General features: G+C 38.8%; 1 protein-coding gene across 2 annotated transcripts in view; it reads right to left on the bottom strand.

The window, feature by feature from the left end:
* The window catches only part of Csde1 (cold shock domain containing E1), a 53,816-nt gene that overhangs the window by 44,467 nt on the left and 2,888 nt on the right, over positions 1 to 6,461 (bottom strand). The window lies entirely within an intron of this gene.

Raw genomic sequence — 6,461 nt, 5'->3', positions numbered from 1 at the left:
AAAAAAAAAAAAAAAAAAGATTGTTTCCTGCCTTAACAAAGTGCTACTTACCTTTAAATGTCTTTCCTTTTGAGGGAACTGCTCCTTTAATAAAGTTGTATTTTTTAATAAACTGCTCTAAATCCTGTTTATTAATACCATATCCATTCATTACTGTACTCCAGTATCAGCAAAACCTAATAATATAGTAAACATGTCAATCACTCAGAAACATGCACTAAATGCTAGCTAGGGACTGTCCATAAGCACTGGGTGTTGGACAGGGTAGAAAAGGAAGCAGAGATTATCAGTACCAAATATCATCTATGTTTCAAAGATCCCTGTACAAAGATTTATAATGAATACTTGTACTTGAAAATTTTATTTTATTTTTTTGTTTTTTTTTTGGTGGAACCGGGGATTGAACTCAGGCCCTTGCACTTGCCAGGCAAGCACTTATCCTACTGAACCACCTTCCCGGACCCTTGAAAATTTTAATTAGCACAGTACTTCTCTAAGAGAGCATTATACTCTGATTTCTCTTCAGATCGTATAAATCTTTTGCCTTTCTAAGAGACTAATAAATCAAATACATTTAGTTAAACAATCTTTTGTGAAAAATCCCAGTTCTGGCTATACATATAGTCCCAGAAAAGACAATAAATTATTGTTAATATTTCATACTAAAAGCCAGGCTTGGTGGCACAGGTATATAATTCTAGTACTTAGGTAGATGAAGCAGAAGAATCATCAGCTTGGGATACACAGTGAGTTCAAGGCCAGCCTGAGCTATATAGCAAGATTCTATTTATAAATAAATAAATAAATGAGAACATTAAAGAGATTTTCCGAGTATCTTTAGATAAGAAACTAGGATTTTATATCAGATCAAATAGCAAATCCACAATTACTGAAGCTGAGCTACATCTGAGATCTATCTCCAGTTAGATTTTTAGGTAAGGGCTCAACAAATCACTAAGTTGCCTAGGATGGGCTTGAACTTGTGATCTTCTTACCTCAGCCTACCACAGTCCTTGGATTACAGACATGTGCCATTAAAACTGGCTCAGAACGAATTCTTAATAAAACCATAAACTTACCTCGCAGTGATAATCAAATATTGCACTTTCAGTAGTATCAGTTGATTCTTCTTTTTTCAGCACAAGTTTCAAAGAGTGAAAGTTGCTAGTATTAAAAAATTAAAAAAAAAAAAAGAAAGCGAGAGAAAATGGTCTACCAAGCTAATAAAGAATACAACTGCTGCTGCACCGGGCAATCTCGCAGTACAGCACTGAAGAAAACAAAGACTACTAGCAGCGTTGGGAAGTGCTCTTTCAAAGCTGTTGAGTAGGCACAAACTTCTTGTTTCAGATCAAGTGTTGTGTCTTCAACTTAAGTGTACTCTTCTTTGGTCTTGTTGGTTGTTACGAGGTTTGTTCCTTGCCTGATCTGAACTTGAAGCAGCAGTTTCAGGTGGTAAAGTCTGTTCTGTTACACTTCATACTAGAGGCAAAAAATAAAGATATTAAGTATAACATTAACAAAATAATCAGGAGCAGAGAGTGAAAAATGAGACAAACTCATTACATTAACTCAGACTCACTAGCGAAGCAAGCCATATAGAAAACTTGGAAGCACATCTATTTGACAGTATTTGAGAGATTGCTCAAATGATTGCTTTCTTTAGTGTCATACAACACCAAGACCTTCAATTATTTCACAGTCCTTACTGGCATCCCACCCCCAATAAGCTGTAAGTTACTCAATATTCAATTTGGTAAAAGCATCTGGCACTGCATTAAGTTTTGTGGAAAATATAAAAATCTTCCATCAGTTTATCATCTCAGGAGTTAAACTTGGGAGAAACAAACAGGACAAAATGTTAAAAATGGACCCAGCTACTATTTGAGTATCTACTGAATCACATATCAGAGTAATACTACTTGTTTGTTTACTACTATATCAGCATCAAAACAACAGGTTGGAAAAACAGGCAGAAAAACAACCAAACCTGGAAAAATAGGCAGAATTCTTGGGTAGGGGAACAATCAAGTATTCTAGGCATGAAATATCACATAAACCATATCAGAATATGCTACTAAATTAGCATCAAACAACTTTTTTGCCGAAATAACTACGGTAACAAGGGTGGGTTATTTTGGAGGAAATCAACAGGCTAGCCTGACTACAACAGAGATCTGGGCTGCAATGAAATAGGCTATGTGGCCTGATAGATGTAGTACAGCCAGATTATGAAGCATTTCAGCAGAAAACAGGCTTAGTTGTTGCTCAAAGTGGTACTGAGCCTTGAAAACTTATGGGTGATGATAGTGAAAGAAACAAAATTCAATTTAAACTGTTGTAGTTACATAGCTGGGGAACTACAAAATATATCTGCTGATTAAAAAAAAAAAAAAAAAAAATCACAGGACCTGCCAGACAGCTTGGCAGATTAAAGCGCCTGCTTAGGCTACACAGTAAGTTCAAGGCCAGTGTAAAATAAAGCGAGATCCAGTCTCAAAAAATTAATAAATATTGCTGGGAATGGTAGTACAAGTGCGTAATGGCTGAGGCAGGAAGATCCTTGTGAGTTTGAGACCAGCCTGTGCTGTAAAGTGAGCTCAAGGATAGCCTGAACTGCACAGCAAGACCCTGTCTCAAAAAAAAGCAAAAAACATATTCAAGTAAAAAATATTTAGTTCTGTTGATGCGCATCTGTAATCTCACCACTTGGGAAGCTGAAAACAGGAAGATCACTATGAATCCGATCTGTGTAGTGAGACCCTGTACTAAATACATTTAAAACAGGCTTTAGATATAATAATGACTATAAAGGGGTGGGTGAGATAGCTCAGCAGAATAAAGCGCCTGCTCAGGCAAGCACAGGGACCATGGTTTGATCCCCAGTACCACATGCTGCATCAGCCCCACCCCAAGGCGAGCTGAGCTAGCCAGACTCTGGGTGTAATGGCGCACATCTATAATCCCAGCACTGAGGAGGCTAACAGCAGAAGGATCACTATAAGTCCAAGCCCTGTAACAACCAAATACTTTTTTAAAAAAATTAATAACATAAGGTGAGAGAGAAGTTAGTGTTGCAGAGACAGTTTAGGAGAGCTCAATTCTAACCACTGTTACTGGATTGGGATGTAGTTAGCACTTAACCTAGCAACTTATGCATGAAACCCTGAGTTCCGTTTCTAGTTAAAAAAAAAAAAAAATCACTTAAAATAAAGGTCAGGTGTAGTGGTGCACACCTGTAATCCACTTAAGAGGCAGAGGCAGGAAGGGCAGGAAGGGCAGGAAGGGCAGGAAGAGTTAGAGGCCAGTCTGGGCTACATAATGAACTCAAGGCCAGCCTAAATTATATACATCAAGACCTTGTCTTAACACACATCAGCCACTGTTACCAGGAAAACTCAGAGTCAATGCTTCCACATAATCTAAATTAACTTCATAATAGATCTGTGGGCACTTCCTAGTATTTCATAACTTCAAATGTTGCTGGAAGTACAGCAGTGAAAGAACACACACATGTGCAAGACCTAGGGTTTAATCCTCAGCACCAAAAGAAAACTCCTCCTAAACACACATGCAAAACAACTATTATCTAACAAACTTTACCTCTGATTTTTCAACTTCAATTAGATAGTTATCCTACTACTCAAAGAAATCTTAAAACAATGACTTTTGTTTTTTAAGATCTTTTTTTGAGACAGGGTCTCGCTATGTAGTTCAGGCTGGCCTTGAGCTCACTTTGTAGCCAAAGCTGGTCTTGAACTCACAATGATCTTCCTGCCCCAGCCTCCAAGTGCTGGGATTACAGGCATGCAACATCACACTCAGGTAAAGCAATGACTCTTAAATCACTTGATTATTCCCTTTATACTTCTCTATCAAATAGAGAAGTATAAATTTCAAGTCTTATTATTACCTTCAAGGCATCTTCTGTATTATTTCTTGTCCAAAAAGATGTATTTTAGTTCAGGTCCCCAAACCACCAATTTCCACTGTTGACCTTTTCCATTTTTTCAGACCATACTGATCTACCCGAAATTCCCAATTTGAGCTAGGCATGGTAGTATACACTTGTAATCCTAGCACTGGGGATTTGCAGATAAAATATAGGAGAGAACTTGGGGAGATGATTAGGAGTTTAAGGCTGGCCTGGGCCATCTCAAATGAACAGTGAGAGCTTAAATAAGTAAAGCTGGCTTTGAACTACAGCATGATGCTGTGACATTTTGGTAGTCCCAGCTATTTAGGAGGCTGAGGCAGGAGGATCATCAGGAGCCAGGAGCCTGAGGTCAATCTACGTAACACAACTGGCAAAATCTTGCCTTAAAAAAACCTTCAGTGATATTTTTCCACCTGCACTCTTGAAAAGAGGTTCTTAATCCTGGCTAAACAACTAATTCAGCCATCCAAACAACTTTTCAAGAAACAACTGCTAAAAGTGCTGGTACATGCCTATAAGCCCACTACTATGCCACAGTGAAGCAGGAGGATCACTGCAAGTTGAAGCCAGCCTAGGTTACATACTGAATTCAAGGCCAGCCTGTACTATCTAGTGAGACCCTGTCTCAAAACAAACCTGCAAAATAAAGCCTGGATCCCACACAGAAATTCTAAATTTACTAAATTAGGGTAGGTGTCAGGCATTGGTAAATGTTTACTCTTATTTCTGACTTACAGTAAAAGTTAAAACCACTATTCAAAATGTCTATTCTATTCACTGCTCTTCAGTTCTTTTTCCAGATAGGCCCATTTCTCCTGATCCTTAACTTTGGGTATGTTTCTAGAGATACCATTCTATGCAGCTATAGGTCCACTATCGGTATAAGTTTGGCATCCTCTCTTGACCATTCCAGCAGACTCACTAGCTTGTTAACTTCCATGAACAGAACAGTATCCAATGCCTGCATTCTGCTATCAAATCATTCTGCTTTATCTTCCTCCCCAGAGGTGATACTGGGAACAGAATACAGGACCTTCATACTGAAGCACACCCCTGTCCATTCTTTTTTTTTTCCTTTTTGAGATAAGTTCTCACCATGAAGTATGGACTGGCTTTGGACTATGTAGCCCAGCCTTGCCTCCAACTTGCAGTGATCCTCAGCCTCCTGTGCTGGGATTATAGGCATGGACCATTTTTAAATTTTGAGACAGGGTTTTATTAAATTGCCCAGTCTGGGCTCAAACTTGATTCTTTTGCCTCATTCTCCTAGAGTGCGGGGATCACAGGTGTGCACCACCATGCACAGCTTGCTTCATCTCTCTTTTTTTTTCTTCCTAATTATGTTTTAAACTTCTGAGAAGTAAACTCAACTTTATCACTGCATCTATTCTCACCTAAACCAGTGTAGCTAAACAACTACAGCAGAAGTGGGTAAGAGACACCATAATTCAAGTATGAACACTTCCACCAACTTTAACCATATGGAGTTTTAATCATTCAATCAAGAAATAATAAGCTTGTATAATAGTTTCACTGCAATTCTTTAATGGACTGAATATTGTATTGTGGAAAAAAAAACCCACAAAACAACCTAAATACCTCTTAAAATCCAACTGTATTATAATACAATGTAGGACATTTTGTTAAAAACTATCAAGCTTGGGGCTGGGGAGATGGCTCAGTGGAATAAGTGCGTCTCTGGTGAGCACAAGGACCTGAGTTCAATCCCTGGTTCTGGGGGAAAAGAAAAGAAAAGAAAAAAAAAAAAAAAATCAAGCTTGTTATCCACAAACACAAGAAAGAGACTCCCCAGAATCTGAAGTCTGGAGTACAATAGGGCCGATTTTTTTTTTTTTTTTTTAATGTATTTGGTACAGGGTCTCACTATACAGCTTGGACTTTCCTGTTTTCAGCCTCTCCGGCACTGGGATTACAGGTATGCACCAACACTTAGCACGCCCAGTGGCAGGCCTGGCACGCATGTGGTAGAGCTTAGTCCAATGAGCTATCTCGCCAGCCCTTTTAAGACAGTTTTACTATGTAGTGCAGGTTGGCCTCAAACTCAGTGATCTTCCTACCTCAGCCTCAAGTGCTAGGATTACAAGCTTGCACCAATATCCCCAGCCATAAGGCCAATCCTAGGTATTAATGAGACCCATTAAGAGATATGAAAGCTCAAGGGCTGGCGACATAGCTCAGTGGCCAGGGTTTGATCCCCAGTGTGCTGTGCTGGTGCCAACCCCACGCCCAGGGTGCGCTGAGACAGCGACTGAGACTGAAGTGGTGGCACACACCTGTAATCCCAGCACTTGTGAGGCTGAAAACAGGAGGATTGCTGAGTCTGATCTACATAGTGAGACCCTAGACCCTGGGTACTAAAAAAAAAAAAAAAAAAAAAAAAAAAAAAAAAAAAAGACTTGAAGTACTTTTCAGAAATCATGAATTCAGAGTGACTAAGTTAACATCTTCATATCAGTTTTCTAATATAACTTTCTGAAATTAATATTTACTGAAGGATTTCAAG

Source organism: Octodon degus, unplaced genomic scaffold (genome assembly GCF_000260255.1).
Source record: "Octodon degus isolate 3935 unplaced genomic scaffold, OctDeg1.0 scaffold00140, whole genome shotgun sequence".
NCBI classification, from domain to species: domain Eukaryota; kingdom Metazoa; phylum Chordata; class Mammalia; order Rodentia; family Octodontidae; genus Octodon; species Octodon degus.
Note: the sequence above shows the minus strand (reverse complement) of the source record. Positions and strands in the feature narration are given on the sequence as shown.